Here is a 19,614-nt window from a genome sequence, read left to right on the forward strand (position 1 = left end):
TCATGGTAAAGAGGGAAAAGGCGTGGAATGTTTTATGGATGGGCCATTATGGCTTCCCAGCAGGTGAAGGTAAATGGCGGCGCTCTGGTTGGGCCCTTCTTGCTGGAGGCCGACGCCCGTATGGCTTATTATTCCGCCTCGCACTAATTAGGCGAATGGCCGCTCATCGAACAGCCAGGAAAAAGCCTTTCAAGCTCGGCACAGCTGGAGAAAATACCTCGCTGTGCCATCGAACCGCCAAAGCCGCTGGCTAATGACATTCGCTCTTATGTAATAAGATGTGAGAGTGAAGGAGGGATGAACGAGGCCGGCTCTGGAGACAACTGAGAAATAAACTTATTCCCAATCCAACCTGGAAAGAGGACCTGTTATACCAGCACAGGGGGGACGTCACCTGGAAAGAGGACCTGTTATACCAGCACAGGAGTGACATCACCTGGAAAGAGGACCTGTTATACCAGCACAGGAGTGACATCACCTGGAAAGAGGACCTGTTATTACCGCACAGGGGGGGGGGCGTCACCGGGAAAGAGGACCTGTTATACCAGCACAGGAGTGACGTCACCTGGAAAGAGGACCTGTTATTACCGCACAGGGGGGGGCGTCACTGGGAAAGAGGACCTGTTATACCAGCACAGGGAGGACGTCACCAGGAAAGAGGACCTGTTATACCAGCACAGGGGGGACGTCACCAGGAAAGAGGACCTGTTATACCAGCACAGGGAGGACGTCACCAGGAAAGAGGACCTGTTATACCAGCACAGGGAGGACGTCACCAGGAAAGAGGACCTGTTATACCAGCACAGGGGGGACGTCACCAGGAAAGAGGACCTGTTATACCAGCACAGGGGGGACGTCACCTGGAAAGAGGACCTGTTTTACCAGCACAGGGGGGACGTTACCTGGAAAGAGGACCTGTTATACCAGCACAGGGGGGACGTCCCCTGGAAAGAGGACCTGTTATTACCGCACAGGGGGGGGCGTCACTGGGAAAGAGGACCTGTTATACCAGCACAGGGAGGACGTCACCAGGAAAGAGGACCTGTTATACCAGCACAGGGGGGACGTCACCAGGAAAGAGGACCTGTTATACCAGCACAGGGGGGACGTCACCAGGAAAGAGGACCTGTTATACCAGCACAGGGGGGACGTCACCAGGAAAGAGGACCTGTTATACCAGCACAGGGGGGACGTCACCTGGAAAGAGGACCTGTTATACCAGCACAGGGAGGACGTCACCTGGAAAGAGGACCCGTTTTAACCAGCACAGGGGGGACGTCACCTGGAAAGAGGACCTGTTTTAACCAGCACAGGGGGACGTCACCTGGAAAGAATATAAGTCCCAGGACACCATGGACCAATCACATTACAATCAGGGCCTGCGCAATGTTTGGGAGCCTCCCTGGGCCCCATCATTAGGCATGTGATGACATACTAAGGGGCCCTTCATCGCTCCCAAGCACCTGCACCAATTGCAATGTGATCTCTCTATTAGAAATATGGACTATACACTCCCCACTACTTCCCCTACTACCCCCCCCCCACCCACTATTTCCCCTACTACCCCCCCACCACTTCCCCTACTACCCCGGCTTCCCTCAGGAGGTAATGCTATGGGAATATAAACAAGAGGGCACTACAAAGACTAGGACTGGCAAACAAAACACTTTGTGCAGCGCTTTTTCCTTCGTGTCCCATTTACCATAAAACTGCCAAGGACAGAGAACACTAAAAGATCCGTATTAAAGAGCTGACAATTTATTTTTTTCAATTCCAAGAATTGTGTTAAAAAAATAAAATAAATACTCTAATTTCAGCAATACATTTTCATGCTGTAATCGCTTTTTTTTAATGATGTTCTCAGTTAAAATTCCTTAAATATATTACCATACTAAAAAGAATAACTGTCTTGCGACCAAGTGTGTAGGGACATTAGAGTGTAAGCTCCTCTGGTACAGAGACTGATGTGACTGTGGGGGGGGGGGGGGCATTAGAGTGTAAGCTCCTCTGGTGCAGAGACTGATGTGACTGTGAGGAGGGGGGGGCATTAGAGTGTAAGCTCCTCTGGTACAGAGACTGATGTGACTGTGGGGGAGGGGACATTAGAGTGTAAGCTCCTCTGGTACAGAGACTGATGTGACTGTGAGGAGGGGGGGGGCATTAGAGTGTAAGCTCCTCTGGTGCAGAGACTGATGTGACTGTGGGGGGGGGGCATTAGAGTGTAAGCTCCTCTGGTACAGAGACTGATGTGACTGTGGGGGGGGGGGCATTAGAGTGTAAGCTCCTCTGGTGCAGAGACTGATGTGACTGTGAGGGGGGGGGGCATTAGAGTGTAAGCTCCTCTGGTACAGAGACTGTTGTGACTGTGGGGGAGGGGACATTAGAGTGTAAGCTCCTCTGGTACAGAGACTGATGTGACTGGCTCAGTGATCTCTGTACAGCACTGCAGTATATGTCAGAGCTATATAAATGTATAATAATAATAATGTGTGACTGTGGGGGGACATTAGAGTGTAAGCTCCTCTGGTACAGAGACTGATGTGACTGTGGGGGGGGGGGGGGCATTAGAGTGTAAGCTCCTCTGGTACAGAGACTGATGTGATTGGCTCAGTGATCTCTGTACAGCACTGTGGTATATGTCAGAGATATATAAATGTATAGTATGCATAGTCTGACATTTTACAGGCTGGTAGAAAATATCTCACCCAGCTTTTGGTGAAAACAAACTTCTTGCTATGATGGTAAATTTCTTGCAATCCTCCCAACATATTGAGTCCAGCTCTGTTTACTTGAAAGCAGGATGGCGGCCTGTGGGTCGCCTTTGATCTGCTCTAGAAAAGCGGGAACAAATGCGGAGCACAGCATGCGGCCGGCCAGCCGCCTCCCTCTGCCTGTCATATACAGACCAGACCCAATACAAGTCAGTAACACCTGTCCCACCAAGGACAAATACTAGACAAATAACCCGGAGCAAACCATCAACACAAAATACAACTGGAACAAAAACAAAACTGTTGGAGTCAGTTCACACTAATCCGACTCGAAGTTGCCCAGACTTCGGGCGACTAATGAAGTCGCCCGTGCAGCGCGTCTTGCAACGACTTCTCATTGTAGAAGTCAATGCAAGTCGCTCCGACTTTGCCACAAAATAGTGCAGGAACCTTTTTCTAAGTCGGAGTGACTTGAGTCGCTCTGATTAGAACGGTTCCATTGCACAGCATTGGAAGCTACCTGTCAGTCGACCAAGTCGCCTGATAAGTCGGATTGCTTCATTTCAGCTTTTTATTTATTATTTTTATATTTTTCTTCACATTTACATGCAGACCACACTATCCAACAAAAGTGACCGTTCTAAGACAAACCATATTGGGGCAGATTCACACTAGATTTGTTGTCTGTAAAGCAATCTAAGGGTATAACATCATCGCTGCTTGTGTAAACTACCAGCCATTGGCTCTGCAGCTAAAGGGAGGAGCAGTAATAGAACTTTATGTAACGGTCACATGACATTTCATTAAAGCGGGGTTCCACCCAATAGTGGAACTTCCCCTTATCTGTCTCCCCCCCCCCCCTCTAATGCCACAATAGGCACCTTTCAGGGGGAAGGGGGGAGCGGGTACCTGTTTTTGACAGGTCCCCACCTCCGTCGGACCTCGCCGCAACGAGGTTCATCACAGGTTCAGCCCCCTACTCCTCCCTCTGCTTCGTGGCCAATTACCGAGCGTGTTTCGCGCATGCGCAGTAGGGACCCGCCCATGAAGCCGCAAAGCTTCACTGCCGGTTTCCCTTACCAGCAATGGCAGCACCCGACAACCGATGAAAACATCAGCTGCGGTGCCGACATCTCTGGACTCCAGGACAGGTAAGTGTCCTAATATTAACAGTCAGCAGCTACAGTATGTGTCACGGCACATCGGCACTATTCCTCTAGGCCAGGGATATGCAAACTGTGGCCCTCCAGATGTTACAGAACTACAAGTCCCAAGACTCTAACAGCCACAAGCATGACAGCCAGAGGCAGAGGCATGATGGGAATTGTAGTTTTGCAGCAGCTGGAGGGCCACCGCTTGCATATCCCTGCTCTAGGCCCACGGTTGAGATCATGCGTTGGGACAGAAGCTCACGGGTGATGTCACCACTACCGGAATTTACAGCCGTTGACGAGCGCGCTCTCTCTCCTCTCCCCTGCAGCTGCCACTGGATGACACAGGAAATCACGTGACCAGACAAAAGCAGGCTGATAATAGTCAGCACAGGCTAGTTGTGTGTTAAGCTGGCCATAGATTATACAATTTCCTTTAGATTTACCTTCAACTATGTAGTGTAAGGACCGGCCTGACTACATACAAAATGAAAGAGTTTAGATGTGACCTCATATTATATGGCTTTGGTAAATCTAAAGGAAATTTGTATAATGTATAGCCAGCTTTAGTCTGCAAATCTACTTTAATGTTACTGACAGACAGCATCATATATTCTATATACCAGGGGTCTCCAAAGTTTCTAAACAAAGGGCCAGTTTACTGTCCTTCAGACTTTAGGGGGGGCCGGACTGTGGCCACTGGGAGTAGACAATACCCTTGGTATTCGAGAAATTGTGTCCCCATCATTGGTGTCAGTGGCAGGAATAGTGCCCCATCATTGGTGTCAGTGGGAGGAATAGTGCCCCATCATTGGTGTCAGTGGGAGGAATAGTGCCCCATCATTGGTGTCAGTGGGAGGAATAGGGCCCCATCATTGGTGTCAGTGGGAGGAATAGGGCCCCATCATTGGTGTCAGCGGGAGGAATAGTGCCCCATCATTGGTGTCAGCGGGAGGAATAGTGCCCCATCATTGGTGTCAGCGGGAGGAATAGTGCCCCATCATTGGTGTCAGCGGGAGGAATAGTGCCCCATCATTGGTGTCAGTGGAAGGAATAGTGTCCCATCATTGGTGTCAGTGGGAGGAATAGTGTCCCATCATTGGTGTCAGTGGGAGGAATAGTGTCCCATCATTGGTGTCAGTGGGAGGAATAGTGTCCCATCATTGGTGTCAGTGGGAGGAATAGTGCCCCATCATTGGTGTCAGTGGGAAGAATAGTGCCCCATCATTGGTGTCAGTGGGAGGAATAGTGCCCCATCATTGGTGTCAGTGGAAGGAATAGTGCCTCATCATTGGTGTCAATGGGAGGAATAGTGCCCCATCATTGGTATCATTGGGAGGAATAGTGCCCCATCATTGGTGTCAGTGGAAGGAATAGTGCCTCATCATTGGTGTCAATGGGAGGAATAGTGCCCCATCATTGGTGTCAATGGGAGGAATAGTGCCCCATCATTGGTATCATTGGGAGGAATAGTGCCCCATAATTGGTGTCAGGAGGAATAGGTTGGTAGAGATCAGACCCAATATGGAAAAAACCCTGTGCGGTCCGGGAGATAGTGATCATGGCTAAGTGGTTACCAGCACTGGGGCCGTCCATTCAAATCCTAACCATGGCACTTCTTGCATGGAGTTTGCATGTCCCCCCCTGTGCCTTTGGGGTTTCCTCCGGGCACTCCGCTTTCCTCCCACACTCTAAAGACATGCTGGTAGGTGCTGTAAATTGGCCCCAGTATGTGTGTTATGAATGTGCTCCCCTCCATCTCTACAACACGTTATCACATCTGGATGCATCCTCAGAGCTCTGCTTTGTTTTTTACCCATATCAGACCTGCCCAGCTAGGAGAATTGGGGAAGGCGGCAAGGCCACCCGGTAATAAGAGTGACAGCAATTCCAATTCCTTGAGTAGTATAAGGACACGGCGAAGTGGTTTGTTCCCACAGAGAGCAGATTTTTATACACAAATCCCCCATCTACACACCGCCCACAGCACTTGTGTTTAACCAGCTGTTTCCACTGTACAGGTGCATGATGGGTAATCCACCATCACATTCCATTCCTCACCAGAAACTGCACATAATCTGCGCATTTTCCACGCATTTAACCACTTGCCGACTGCCTAACGCCGATCTACGTCAGCAGTCAGCCCCTCACAGGCAAAGTGACGTAGGGCTACGTCACTAGCTTGTGAGGGTCTAGGGAGCGAGTGAGCGCCCCCAGAGGCGCGCTCCCGGTCCCGCGTGGTCACGGACCCCCCCGCGCGTGTGACCGGCGGACCCGATGTAAACAAGCCACCTGTCATTCTCCTCGCTGTAAAGACACTGATCAAACGGATCTAGTATGTAGATCCGTTGATCAGTGTCCTTACAGCTCAAGCCACAGCCAATCACAGTAGAAAGCACGCCCCTAGGGACACACACAGCCCCTCCCTCCCAAATAAAGTTAACCCCTTCACTACCAGTGTATTTTTACAGTAACAGTGCATATATATAGCACTGATTACTGTAGAAATGTCACTGGTAACCCCAAAAGTGTCACAAATGTCAGTCAAGGGTTCGATCTGTCCGCCGCAATGTCGCAGTACCGCAAAAAAATCGCAGATCGCCGCCATTACGCGTTAAAAAAAAAAACAACAAAAATGACAAAAATCTTTCCCTTTGTTAGTAAACGCGATAACTTTTGCGCAAACCAATCAAAATACGCTTTTTGCGATTTTTTTTACCAAACATAGGTAGCATAAAACAAATTGGCCGAAAATTTTAAAAAATTTTGATTTTTACTTTTTTTTGGGGGGGAATTTCATAAATTAAAAAAAATGTGAAAAATATTGTTGTTTTTGCAAAATTGACGCTCTTTGTTTATAGCGCGTGATCAAAAAAAAAAAAATCGCACAGGTGATCAAATACCACCAAAAGAAAGCTTTATTTGTGGGAAAAAAAGGACGTCAAATTTGTTTAGGTACAGCGTCGCACGACCGCGCAATTGTCCGTTAAAGTCACGCAGTGCCGAATCGCAAAATACCCCCTGGTCAGGAAGGGGGTAAAATCTTCCGGGGCTTAAGTGGTTAAAGCACACTTGATGTGCCCTTGAGTGCATTTTGCATGCAGTTTGCGCTACGTTTGCAGTGCAATTTTTCTATACATTTTTTGGGTTTTGGGGCGCAGTGCAGTGAATTTGTAGCCCATTCCCTGTATTTGCGGTGTAGAAAAATGCAGCACGCTCTCTTTTTTTTTAACCACACTGCACTGCAATGATGTGAACTATACCTATAGGATTACCTTGATTTTGGGCTGTCTATGCAGTTATTATTATAAAGGATTTATATAGCGCCAACAGTTTGCGCAGCGCTTTACAATGTGGTTGGAGTGCAGTTCAAAATGCATCCAACTGCAGCAAACTGAATCCCACTGCGGTCAGTGTAAAAGGGCCCTAAGATGGCATAGACTTTATACAGCCAGGAGATCGGACCTTCAGGCTGGCTTCACACTGCGATTACAGTAATCGCATGCGATTCGCACCGCATTCCTGTGCACATCACTTGCAATGTCTGTGCAGTCTGAATTCAGCCACACAGTTTGAATGGCTGAAATTGCATCGTATTCGCACCAAAATGGTACAGGACCCCTCTTTTTAGTCTCACATGGGTGTTCAAGACCCATACGATCTGATTCCATAGTTCGCACTAGGGATCGACCAATATCGTTTTTTCATCGTCAATACCGATATTTTGATCATCGCGTTTTGATATCGGCCGATATGGGATTTTTTTTTTTTTTTTACAGGTACTCTTGTGGAGGGATCTGTGAGTCTAAAAGACCCCAAACCCCTCCTCTGCACTTAAAAGTATTAAAAACGCCAAGTTTGACTATTTTGAATGCTGTTATTTTTTTTTAAACTGGCGCCGAGTACCCGGAAGTGATGTCATGACGGTGGGACGGGAGAGCCGCGGAAGGTGGCGGGAGGTGGGTCGTCCTCTCCCGCTCCTTGTCATTACAAGACAGCCGACCGTCGGCTATGGACGCCTGTACCGGGGTGATGCCTCTAGCTGCAGCCATCACTCCGGTACAGCACTTTCCCGAAATATCAGCAACCTCCAGGTCCCGATTCCAATATATCGGGAAAAGTGCATATTGGCCACCGATATATCGGCTTTGCCGATAATCGGACGATCTCTAGTTCACACTGCATTTTGCAAACGGATTTGGGGGTGTCAGTTTTATATTGACACCCGTAGTGGTTCGCAAAACGCAGTGTGAACTGCCTGCGATTCTGGTGCAATGCGGGAATTCACTGTGATTCAAGCATTGCACCAGTGTGAACACAGCCTTAGGGCTCTTTCACACGGGCGGTCCGATCAGATCCGCCTGTCAGTTTTTTAGGCGGATCTGATCGGATCCTCCATGCAGCTCTATGGGGCAGCGGGTGTCAGCGGAGACACCTCCGCTGACACCCACTGCCATCCGCATCCGATCCTGTGCTTAAATCTGGACGGATGGAAATCCTATTTTTCCATCCGCTCAGTAATCGGAGCGGAGCGGATCTGATGAGAGCGGACAAGCGGTCCGCTCTCCTCCGATCCCCCATAGAGGGCAGCGGGTGCTGAGACACCTCCCTCTCCCGAGCTGTCATCCGCCCGGCTCAGCGGGGATCGCGGATCGATCCCCGCTGAGCAACACGGATCCGCCTACGGACCGTGTGAAAGAAGCCTTAGATGGAGTAGACTTCTAACAGCCAGAGGATGGGACTTTCAAGAGATTGCTGGAGGGAGGGGGGTGGATGGGTTCAGGCAGATGGAGGACAATAGCAATCAGGACAGGTTACCCATCAATCAGTGTTTATTACCAGAGTAGCTGACCAGCTGGCCTCTACCTCCCCCATGTAATAATGGTAGCCTGGCTTTTGAAGATTCCTGGGGTACACGGTGTCATTGTGGGGCTTTTATGAAGAAAGCAAAAGGTCAGCTTTACAGCATTATCCACATCAAATATACAGGAAGTATTTCCACAAAACAAAAAAAGTGTATGTATGTATATATCACAAAAAGAAAAAAAGGGGGAAAATTTTCTGTGCTAAGAAATGAGTGAGGATTATATAAAGTGAATGGTGAAATAAAGCTGCTTACACTGAGCCACAGACAGTGATCACAAACAAATATATCAGTGGTTCTTAACCTGGGTTCGATCGAACCCCAGGGGTTCGGTGAGTCAGTCTCGCGGGTTCGGCGGAGGCATCTGTATATCATCCTCCTGATCCGCTGACCGCTCTGCTGCTCTCTCTGTCCTCTGTCGGCACTTTCTCTCTGCAGGGAGGCGGTCGGAGCCCACACACTGCACTGGTTGCTAGGCTAGGGCTGCTTAGCGTCTAGCAACCAGTGACGTAACCCTTTTCTCCTCCCAGACAGTCCCCAACTCCCCGCCTATTACAATTTGGCTCTAGTAGGAAAAGGGTGGACCCGGGGCGCAGAGCAGTGCGCCCGAGCCCACCCATTGTGTGACAATAGCGAATGAAAATTTGCTATTGTCACACGGATCCTCCTCCTCCTTGGCCAATGCCATTGGCCGAGGAGGAGGCGGGAGGACTCGAGGAGACGCGGGGACTGAAGAGAAGAAGCCGCTGCTACAACAGGTAAGTCAAGTGCACTGGTCTTGGGGGGGGGGGGGGGGGCTTGGCAAGTTGGCAAGCTGTTCACTCTGCATTGAAGGGGGCACGATGATCTCTTCATTGAAGGGGCAAGATGATCTCTGCATTGAAGGGGGCACGTAGCACGCTGGTCTCTGCATTGAAAGGGGGTACGAATGATGATCTCTGCATTGAAGGGGGCACGCAGCACGCCTGTCTCTGCATTGAAAGGGGGCACGAATGATGATCTCTGCATTGAAGGGGGCACGCAGCACGCCGGTCTCTGCATTGAAAGGGGGCACGAATGATGATCTCTGCATTGAAGGGGGCACGCAGCACGCCGGTCTCTGCATTGAAAGGGGGCACGAATGATGATCTCTGCATTGAAGGGGGCACGCAGCACGCCGGTCTCTGCATTGAAAGGGGGTACGAATGATGATCTCTGCATTGAAGGCGGCACGCAGCACGCCTGTCTCTGCATTGAAAGGGGGCACGAATGATGATCTCTGCATTGAAGGGGGCACGCAGCACGCCGGTCTCTGCATTGAAAGGGGGCACGAATGATGATCTCTGCATTGAAGGGGGCACGCTGCACGCTGGTCTGTGCATTGAAAGGGGGCACGCTGGTCTCTGTGCATTGAAAGGGGGCACGCTGGTCTCTGTGCATTGAAAGGGGGCACGCTGGTCTCTGTGCATTGAAAGGGGGCACGCTGGTCTCTGTGCATTGAAAGGGGGCACGCTGGTCTCTGTGCATTGAAAGGGGGCACGCTGGTCTCTGTGCATTGAAAGGGGGCACGCTGGTCTCTGTGCATTGAAAGGGGGCACGCTGGTCTCTGTGCATTGAAAGGGGGCACGCTGGTCTCTGTGCATTGAAAGGGGGCACGCTGGTCACTGTGCATTGAAAGGGGGCACGCTGGTCACTATGCATTGAAAGGGGGCATGATGGTCACTGTGCATTGAAAGGGGGCACGCTGGTCTCTCTGCATTGAAAGGGGGCACGCTGGTCACTGTACATTGGAAGGGGGCACGCTGGTCACTGTGAAAATCCTGTTTTAATGGTTTTGTTCATTTTGTGCACCTATGTATAAATATATACCTAAAATAATATATACCTATGTTTTGAATTTGAAAAAATCATATTTTATTTTTCCAAATAAGAAGGGTTCGGTGAATGCGCATATGAAACTGGTGGGGTTCAGTACCTCCAATAAGGTTAAGAACCACTGAAATATATACTAAAAATAAATGAACATATATCACATGTGATGCAATATATAATATAATAAACAATAATGGATAGCAAATAAAGTGAATAGCATATAAATTGAGTCCAAAAAAATGAGGATAATGGTCCCAAGAATAAGAACACAAGTCCCAAAAAAAAGATGCAAAGTAATCCAAAAGAACCTCCTCTTGTGAAGGGAGCAGGGAAATAAGTTCAGGACACCATGGTGCAGAGGTAATATGGGAGCTGCTTACCAGAAGGCCATGGTCATTCAAATGAATGAAGTGGCCCTGAAAGCTTAAGGGATATAGTAGACCTCAGAATCAGATGTTGTATCGTATGGATCGCCTCCCAAACAATGCAAGTCCTCAAGGTTCACTCGGGCACCCAAGCAGAATCAGGTATGTATAAAAAACATATATAGAGACACATAGCGTAATCCCGTAAAACAAAAGGTTTATTGAAAGAGCAACTTACAATGTTCCTGAATAAAAGCGCATAGACATGTATCCCAAGCGTCCCGCGTCCTCGCTGTAGCGGAAAACAAATCCGGCACAAATTAATTCCAGGTAGCGACTTTTATTGGCCAGGCAATGCGTGTGTGTGTATATGTGATCGACCGATATCGTTTTTTCGTTGCCGATACCGATATTTTGGCTAATGCATATCAGTATCGGCCGATATTTTCGTACATTTAAACAAAAATTTTTTTTAAATTTGTTATCACTTTACAGGTACTCTTGTGGAGGGATCTGGGGGTCTAAAAGACCCCAAACCCCTCCTCTGCACTTAAAAGCATTCAACGCCAAGTTTGGCTGTTTTGAATGCTGTCATTTTTTTGAATCTGGCGCCGCCAGTACCCGGAAGTGATGTCATGACATGACTTCCAGGTCTTTATATGGAGACCCGATCAGAGCCAAAATGCGGCTTTGATTGGGTCTTTGGCGGCCGTGCAGGCTGGTTGCCTGGTTCTCAGGGTGGGACGGGAGACCCGGGCGAGCCGCGGAAGGCAGCGGGAGGGGTGGGGGATGTCCCCTCCCGCTCCTTGTAATGACAGCCGAGCGGCTTCTCAGCCACATCAGTTGTCATTACAAGACAGCCGACCGTCGGCTATGGACGCCGGTACCGGGGTGATGCCTCTAGCTGCAGCCATCACTCCGGTACTGCACTTTCCGAAATATCAGAAATATCGCTAACCTCAGGGGCCGATTCTGATATATCGTGGAAAGTGCATATTATATCTATCTATATATATTTTTTTAAAGCAGAGGACCCAGAGAATGAAATGGTAGGCATTTTAAATTTTTTACATGTATTTGCGCTGCGGATTTTCAAACGCAATTAAAAAAAAAAATAAAATACACTTTTTGGAGGTTTAATGCAAACAAACAAAATGCATAACCCAATTGGTTGTTAAATATAAAAAGATGAAGTTCCGACAAATAAATGGATACCCAACATGTCAAGTTTTAAAATTGCGCACGCTCAACCAATGGCAAAAGAACAAAAGTCAATTTTACTATCCATAGGAGATGCTTTAAAAGCCTTTACAGGTTACCACTTTAGATTTACAGAGGAGATCTGGTCCTAGAATTACTGCCCATGATTTGGCGTTCGCGGTGAAACCTCACGTGTGGGACGATCGCTATTTGCGTGTGTGCAGGACCGGCAAACTTTTAAAAAAATGTTTTTTTTTAATTATTTTTATACTGTTACTTTACATTTTTTTTAAATAACTTTTATTGCGGTCAGAAGTAATGTAAACATTGCCTGTGACTGGTGCTCTTTATGGAGAGATCTGGGGTCTACAAGACTCCAAATCCCTCCTCTGCACTAAAAAAAGCATTTTTTCAAGATCGGTGTGATCCAATGCTTCTCATTTTTAAAAATGGTGCTGTTTACATTCTGGTAAATCTGAAGTGATGTCAGGTCATCACTACCGGGTTACTATATCAGAGAGAAACCAAGCAGATACGGTACCCCCCCCCCCCCCCAAACTACCGGGTTACTATATCAGAGAGAAACCAAGCAGATATGGTACCCCCCCCCCCCCCCCAACTACAGGGTTACTATATCAGAGAGAAACCAAGCAGATACGGTACCCCCCCCCCCAACTACCGGGTTACTATATCAGAGAGAAACCAAGCAGATACGGTACCCCCCCCCCCCCAACTACAGGGTTACTATATCAGAGAGAAACCAAGCAGATACGGTACCCCCCCTACCGGGTTACTATATCAGAGTGAAACAAAGCAGATATGGTACCCCCCCCCCCCCTACCGGGTTACTATATCAGAGAGTGAAACAAAGCAGATCTGGTACCCCCCCCCCCCCTACCGGGTTACTATATCAGAGAGTGAAACAAAGCAGATCTGGTACCCCCCCCAACCAGGTTACTATATCAGAGAGTGAAACAAAGCAGATCTGGTACCCCCCCCCCCTACCGGGTTACTATATCAGAATATCAGAGAGTGAAACAAAGCAGATCTGGTACCCCCCCCCCCCTACCGGGTTACTATATCAGAGAGTGAAACAAAGCAGATCTGGTACCCCCCCCCCCTACCGGGTTACTATATCAGAATATCAGAGAGTGAAACAAAGCAGATCTGGTACCCCCCCCCCCCCCTACCGGGTTACTATATCAGAGAGTGAAACAAAGCAGATCTGGTAACCCCCCCCCCCCCTACCGGGTTACTATATCAGAGAGTGAAACAAAGCAGATCTGGTACCCCCCCCCCCTACCGGGTTACTATATCAGAGAGTGAAACAAAGCAGATCTGGTACCCCCCCCCCCCCCAACCAGGTTACTATATCAGAGAGTGAAACAAAGCAGATCTGGTACCCCCCCAACCAGGTTACTATATCAGAGAGTGAAACAAAGCAGATCTGATACCCCCCCCCCCCCCTGCCGGGTTACTATATCAGAGAGTGAAACAAAGCAGATCCGGTACCCCCCCCCCCATCCTTTTCTCCCTCTCCGATCCATCCAGTTATGGTATAATAGTTGAAAACTCCTTGTAAGCCTACTGGGTTTCTTTTTTTCTTGTTTAGGTTTATTTGTATTTTGTTAAAATACAATAAAATTTACAAAAATAAATAAATAAAAAGCCCTTCCAGTCTTTGTTCGGCTTTCTGATCAGCCGGAATTAGCCCATCCCGGAGCTTCTCTCAAATCCCATAGATGTAGGACCATTGGCCAATTCAGTTAAATGAAGAAGCCGTTGTCTAGAAGAAAGATTTTTAAACAAATAGACATTTACCAGCTGATGACAGACTTCCCAGATTCAGATTTTTTAATTTTAATCCGTTAGGCAACCAAAGAAGCTGACACTCTGGTCACAATGTGATGACCATCAGTCTCTATAGCACACAGTGCAGAGACCGGTGTGAGTGTGGCCCTGACCCAAGGAGATTACTGGGTAAATTTTAACAGAAGGACATTGCCAGTGGGTGAGAGGTAAGACAGCGGCGGAGGGACTCGCGTCACACGTTCCAAACGGTGGGAAGAACAGCCTGATCCCAGACAGGAGGAAACTGATAAAGCAGACATGATTCTGCAGAATAGAAATCCCACGCAAGGGACAAACAAGACACTGCAAGTAGCAACGGAGTGCGAGTCCGCCAAGACTTCCAACAATCCCTGCGCTGAATCCGCAGATTACGCAGAACGGAAAAGCATCCTTCCAGGCACGTCACTGGAAAAATAACAAAATACTGGAGAGAGAAACTATTCATAGAGTGTTAAAGAGGACCAGTCCTCCCCTAGGATCATCATTTTATAGGGCTGGTAAACAAAAGATTAACGTTTTTAATAACACTCATGGCAAAACTAATTTTAAGAACCAACAAGTAAAAGGAAAAAACAAAAAAAAAAAAAAATCAGTTCTGAAAAAGGACTCCAGATTCTCCAAGCCACGTCATCCGTTCTAAGGGCTAATACACATGGGTGCAAAATACGCCGCCTTCAGAACTGGCTGCCCTTCTTTGAATCACAGGACTGCAGTTCATGCTGCATTCCTGTGACCTGTTTTCAGCAGACAGCGGGCTGGAGACCACTGTCGGCTGATGTTCACAGAGCCGGTCCAGTCTGCAGAAAGATCGCGACCATATGGTTGGGATCCATCCATGAGCTTAGACCAGCACCTGGCTCAGCCACCCCCTCCACAGCCCAGCGTTCCAGTGAGTGCAGGGGATCAGAGCAGACAGCCAGAGACTGACAGTCACCAGCTCTCTGCTCATGGACCACTGAGAACAGAGTGATCAGCAGTGTTTTATCGCTCAGTTGTCTGTCTTGTCGCTGGCAGGGGACAGACATGATTTAACCACTCCTACTGCGGCAGTGCGGCTCCCATGGGTCCAGCGACGTAGACCTACGTCGCTATACTCCTAGTGGTTTCAGGGGAGTGCGCCACCGGAGGCTCGCTCCCGCTGTGTTTAATCGGGCTGGAGGAGGAGAGGCGGCGAACACATCCACCTTGTAAAATTTTGTGAAGGTGTGCACAGACGACCAGGTGGCCGCCTTACAAACCTGGACCACTGACGCCTGATGACGGAAGTATGAGACAAAAAGAGATGACTGCACTCCGATATAAATCAAGAATTGGAGTATATTTATTCCACATCAAACAGTAGGCAACTAGAACAACACACTGTGAATGCAGGACACAAAAGGCAGACGCGTTTCACGACTTAGAAATGTCGCTTACTCATTACCATGGTAATGGCGGATCCAACCGGCACCCAATACCCAGCCGACCTGGAGCGGTCTCTCCCATTTGGACTACGCCTGATGACGGAAGGCCCAGGAGGCACTAAGCGCCCTCGTAGAATGCGCCGTAACAGGGAAAGGAGGAACATGCCCCTAATGGAGTAGGCCTGCACCACCATCTGCCTGAGCCATCTGGAAATGGTCGCAGCAGATGTGGCCTGCCCCTTACGAGATCCATCCGTAAGGACAAACAAGGAATCCGATTTCCGAAGCAATTCAGTCGCCGCCAGGTACACCCTGATTGCCCGAACCACATCCAAGAAATGTAAGACAATCTCCTTAGGGCGCTAAGGATTAGGACACAAGGAAGGCAAAACAATGTCTTCATATAAGTGGAAACAAGAGACGACTTTAGGAAGGAAAGACTGGCAGAGACGTAGCACCACTTTGTCCCTGTGAACCACCAGGTAAGGTGACTGACAGGATAACGCAACCAGCTCAGACACCCTGCGTGCAGAAGCAATAACCACCAAGAAGGCCACCTTCTGTGTCAAAGTAAGCAGAGGAAGATCACAAATATTTTCAAAAGGCGGTTTATGAAGAACCGACAGTACCAGTTTGAGGTCCCACGGAGACAACGGAGACCTTACTGGGGGAGCCAGGTGGCATACCACTTGAACAAAAATGTTTCAACCAAGAAATTTGTGGCCAATGGGTGTTGGAAGATAATTGCCAGGGCGGAAATCTGGCCATTGATGCCCAGGGCCAAACACTGAGAAACCCCTCGAGAGTCACACCAAGTCATGTACGCCCTGCAGACTAGATGATAAATCTCCCTAGAAGTAAATTTTCTAGCTTTTAACAGCGTAGGAATTACCGATTCCAACAACCCTCTGTCCTTCAGCACCTGGCGTGGCTTTCAATAGCCAAACCGTTAAACCCAGCAACCGTAAAGAAGATCAGTCCTTGAGCCAAAAGATCTTCTCTGAGAGGGAGTCTCCAAGGGACATTGGCGACCAGCCTTACTAGATCTGCGTACCAGGACCGGCGAGGCCAGTCTGGGTCCACCAGAATGACTGGAATCCTTTCTGCCTCGATTCTGCACTTCGGCAGAAGTTTCAGTGGAGGAAAAGCATACATTAAACGATACTGGCCTCTGTGACGTTGGCCGGAGGATCCCGGGACCTTGCCACAAACCTCTGAACCCTCCGGGTGAGACGAGAGGCCAACAGGTCCACATCGGGAATCCCCCACCAGAGACACAGTTGTTGAAACACCTCCGGATGGAGAGACCATTCTCCCTGATCAAGGGCCGGCCGACCGAGGTAGTCCGCCTGCCAATTTTCCACCCCTGGAATATGCAATGCAGAGAGGTCCGCGCATTACCCTCACGTCACTTCCCGTCCGTTGGAGCGCAGCTGGAACGCAAACCGGCGTGCCACGCTGAAAAGCTGTTCCTTCATGTACCTGATGTAAGTGGCCTCTTTTTTATCGATTAAACTGCACATACGTACTATGCCATGAAGTCCCTTTCTTTTATTTGTTGATCGGTCTGTGCGGGGTCTGTAAGTGGAGCAGTAAAGAAAGAATATACCAGTCTCCCTGGGTGTTAACGACTACCACTAGCAATTGTGCGGAAGTCCATCCTTTCTGAGACCTTCAACAGTATATCACTTACCAAGGCTAGACCCCAAGGGGTCATCTGGTAAGTGTGTTATCTATCTGGTGGTGGATTCCTTTCCCTCTTGCTACCTCACCATAAGAAGACTCCTGTATTCACAGCACTGAGCACTTTATAATTCACAAGGATTTAATATTGCATTGGCATTTTGCACATAAGGACCATTTCCTGTATATAGCACAAATTGTGATCAAGGGGAAATAGCCCCCCTCTAAAAAGCACCTTCAGCTAGCACTTTTTGTTCTTGTTGTAAATATTGCATTTGCATTTGTTGCACATAAGTGTTATCACTATATACATTCAAGGTTTATGCATTGTCACTTTATTGCGATATTTGCACTGTGCACTGTCACTTTTTTGATTGTTTATTATTCATTTGTAAAAATTAGAATATTTGTGAGCGCTGTCCTCCCCTCCCCCTTGTTTTCACTAATGCAGAAAGGGCAGGAACAAACCAAACCATTCTGCCCACCTTAGAATACCGGCCACTTCTCTGGCCGCTAGGGCACTTTTGGTGCCCCATTGATAATTGACATATGCCACAGCCGTGGTGTTGACTGATTGAATCCTTACCGGGCGCCCTGCAGATAATCCATCCACAGGGACAGGCAAAGCCTGATTGCCTGAATTTCCAGGATATTGATCGGCTAACTGGACTCCTTCAGGGTCCAAACCCCTTGAGTACAATATGTGCCAAAAACGCCTCCCACTCGCACAGGCTGGCATCCATCCAGAACAGGGGAAGAAAGGATTTTCCCTGTCGAAGCGACGGGGAGCCACCATATCAGGGACCCCCTCGTACCCCTGGTCAACAGGATGAGATTGTCTAGGGACTGTGGATTATTTTTTCATTTGGCAAGAATCTCTCTTTTGCAGAGGTCTGGTATGGAACTGAGCAAACAGAACCGCCTCGAAGGTGGAGACCATCAAGCCCAGCACTTGCATGCTAGTCCTGAGAGATGGCCGCCAGTTGGACAATAGGAGCCAAATCGCATTCTGCAACTTCTGGAGTTTTTCCTCTGGAAGTAACACCTGTGCTGAGGCTGAATCCAGAGCCAGGCCCAAATAGTCTAGTTTGTTGGACGGAATCAGAGCCAATTTTTGAAAATTCAGTTTCCAGCCGAACACTTGCAAGATTTGCACAGCGATATCCAGATTGTCTTTTAAGGCAATTGGAGATTCTATTTGCAGAAGAAGGTTGTCGAGGTACAAAAGTACCGCAATCCCCCTCTGCCTTAGCCAGGCCAACACCGGGGCCAAAGCTTTTGTGAACACCCGAGGAGCTGAGGCGAGACCAAAGGGTAACTCCATGAATTGCTAATGCTCCACGGCATGGCAGAGATGTCCCCCCACCTTAGATACGGATGAGGGCGGGACCAGTGGAACCCACTTTTGGCTTACCTGACCAGGGTCTCTTGGAATCTCCTGCAAGGTTACAAGCAGATTTTGATCCCTTGTCTTGTGATCCCACGGTGCCGTTTGTGGGCCGAGAAAAGAAAGGACCACATTTGCAACGAGGCTCTTTACTCTTGGTAGCCTGTGGAAGCAGAGTACTCTTACCTCCTGTAAGACCTTTAATGATCTCTTCCATGAAAGCTCCAAACAGGCGGTCTCATACAAAGGTGAGATCAGCCAGCACCCTTTTGGAAGCCTGATCTGCAGCATTTCAGCCAAATCATGCGGCGAAGGGTTACCGCCGTCATGTACACCCTGCGGGCTAAGGGACGCAGACCCAGTAGGGTGACTCGCGTCCACAGCGGCCAAATCAACCTCAGAATCTGAGGAGACGGGATACAGGTGAAGGCGGGGGGCGCTTTTTGCTCAGCCTATTTTGAAGGGTCAAATCAACTTTGGACACCAGTGACTACAGGACTGCCGTCGTGGCCGCCAAGGAAGACTGAGAGCCAGAGGGTCCCGCAACTTCTGAGAGTGGGTCAGGTGGTGACACGTGCTCCAGGGACTCCATAGTTAACCTGGGGACCACCAGGGAAAAAAAAAAAAACGCTGTGAAAATTCCCCCTACCACTGCACCAGTGCCACCACAGGTCCCAGCGCACCAAAAAAAGACAGCTATAGCAGAAAAAGGGAGCTTTGTACACCCACAGGGACTCACCACCACCACTGACTCAGGAGGGACACAGAGCGCCAAGCTACATGCCGAGCGGCGATCAAAGAGAAAGAAGACACAGGCACTGACACTAGAGGCCCACCGCTGATTCACCGCTCCACAGGCTACAAGAAAATGGCCGCTGCATTGAAATCAATGGGAAAACACCAAAACATTGCCGCCGATACTGAGGGCAGCCATCAACTGCAAAAGGGTGGCACATTTAGCCAGCAAAGAGGGCCCCTGGCAGGGACCCCACCAGGACCATTCCCCCCAAAATAATTGTGAACTGAGCAGCCAGCGGTACTCCCCCCCCCAATCACCTGCTTAACTCCCCAACATGTATAACGAGGTAGGGGGGGGGAGGGATAAATGGCCTGGTCATTGAGGGGGTAAAACCTTCCAGAGCTGAAGT

General features: G+C 48.9%; 1 protein-coding gene across 2 annotated transcripts in view; it reads right to left on the reverse strand.

The window, feature by feature from the left end:
* Positions 1–19,614, reverse strand: part of GSK3B (glycogen synthase kinase 3 beta) — a 182,052-nt gene that overhangs the window by 105,938 nt on the left and 56,500 nt on the right. The window lies entirely within an intron of this gene.

The sequence above is a fragment of the Pelophylax lessonae genome (assembly GCF_965119305.1).
Source record: "Pelophylax lessonae genome assembly, chromosome: 2".
In the NCBI taxonomy this organism is placed as follows: domain Eukaryota; kingdom Metazoa; phylum Chordata; class Amphibia; order Anura; family Ranidae; genus Pelophylax; species Pelophylax lessonae.